This window comes from Passer domesticus, chromosome 17 (assembly GCF_036417665.1).
Source record: "Passer domesticus isolate bPasDom1 chromosome 17, bPasDom1.hap1, whole genome shotgun sequence".
Taxonomy (NCBI): domain Eukaryota; kingdom Metazoa; phylum Chordata; class Aves; order Passeriformes; family Passeridae; genus Passer; species Passer domesticus.
Window position 1 is genome coordinate 934,847 of NC_087490.1, and position 1,883 is coordinate 936,729.

Consider the following 1,883-nt stretch of genomic DNA (forward strand, 5'->3'; position numbering starts at 1 on the left):
TACAAAGCAGATTTTTCAGACTGGGAACGTGTTTTCTTTCCATGCACAGGGGGCTGTATCCAGCACGTCAGGCAGGACATTTTCATTTGGAGGGATTTGGTTTTAAGTGGGTGAGCACTGTGATTATTATTGAACAGCCTGACACACAGAGAATGTCTGGCTGTCCTGCTGTCAGCCCCTGCAAACCCCGCACGGGAGGGAATCGGTGCAAACCTCAGAAGCTCATTAAAAAACCCAGCTCCGGCTTTTGATGAGGTTGGGGAACTCTCAGAAGTGCTGAGTCCTCCCCTCCCCTATCTCGGAGCAGGATAATCACTCTGTGGGTGCAGGGAGACAATTAAGCTCATTAACATCTCCTTTCTTTAAAAGATGAAGTGCCAGCTGCTTGGGTTCAAGCACACAGCAGCAGCCAATTACCCAAGGAGGGTTAATAACCTCAGAGTGTGCAGGGACAGGGACCCTGTAGTGACAGGGACACTCACCTGGCCACCAGAAATAGTCACTGCTAAATAGTCCTGGACACCTGGATTTACCTTCATTAATTAATTTCTCTTCTAATGGAATTCTTACAGCTACGATCAGCACAACCATTCCCAGGTAGGATTAATAGTTGTGATCATTCTCTCTCCTCACAGGGAGATTTGTGGCCTTTGCAGGATGTTATTTCTCCGCTTTTGTCAATAATATCCAGGCTTGCTGGGACTTTCACTCTTCCAAAGCCTTGAAATGGAAAGTCCCTAAATTCTCCTTTAAGCCAGAAGAACAAAAACTCCAAGAAGGCTCCATTTAATGCTGCTTTTATTCAAACACAAACCGAGGTCACTTTGGACACAGAGAATACTCAGATCCACTGGGCAAAGGAGGATTTTAGTCAGGGGGCTTGAATGCAAACCACACTGAAAACTTGGGAAATCAGATCCCACCCCTGGCTGGGAAGCAGAGACCTCAACCAGCTCCTGACTGACAGAGGAGAAGCTGCTCCAGCTCTGGAGGCTCCTCTGGGAACTGGAGCTCTCCAGCTTCTTTGGAATGCTAGGGAAAAGGGAGGGGAGATTCAGGGAGAAATAAATAAAAAGGAAATCATAAAGCTGAAGAGTTTCAAATCTGCTGGAGCAGTGGGACAGCACTTGGCAGGGAATTCCTGTGCTCAGGAACACCAGTGTCACTGCGGTGGTGGGGAAGAAATACATTCTGGGGATCAGCTTTCCAAATCATATTAAATTCCTGGACACATTTCCCCTCAAGGGGTGGAACAGAGGCACAGGAGCCATGGAGCTCTCCAAGGAAAATCCAGGGCTATCACAGCCTTGTGGGATCAACTCTTGTGCTGGGAATCCTGCATTTGGGAAAATCAGGAAGAAGCAGAAGCTGATTTGGGGCAAAACTGTATTTAGGAAAAGCAGGAAGAACCAGGAGATGTTTTAAGGCAAACCTCAGGGTCCAGCTGATGGCTGACCATTGAACACTGGACTCCTTTTTATTCTTTTTTTTGGCTTCACTGAAAGCAGGGGAGTGTCCTGTTCTTGCTGGGGAAGGGACAATCCCAGAGTTAGTTCCTTATCCTTGGGACAAGAAGCCCAGCTGGGGGACACAGCCTGCCTGACATGGACCAAATGTCTGTTTGTCCTTCATTTAGATGAGAATATTGAAGGTTTGGGGCAGTTGATCTCAAAATCCCCCATTCCTGGGCTCCAGGGCCTGCTGTCCCTCCCTGCCACGTCCTGGGGGCTGAATCCTGGCAGGGCCCTGAGCAGGGCCAGGTGTGGTGGGAGGCCCAAGGAAGTCAGTGCCAGTCCCAGGCAGGGAGCAGAGGGTATTCCTGAGGAAAAGGGAGGCAGAGAAAGTCTTCCCATGCTGCTTTGACATGAAATTTAAGCTCTTTT

The 1,883-nt window shown here is 48.8% G+C and overlaps 1 long non-coding RNA gene across 1 annotated transcript; it reads left to right on the top strand.

Annotated features, from left to right (window-relative positions):
* The first annotated feature begins 413 nt into the window (after positions 1-413).
* Positions 414-1,541, top strand: LOC135282583 (uncharacterized). Its single transcript, XR_010348669.1, has 2 exons — positions 414-597; positions 692-1,541. It is a non-coding gene; the product is annotated as an uncharacterized LOC135282583 (long non-coding RNA).
* Positions 1,542-1,883: the final 342 nt, after the last annotated feature.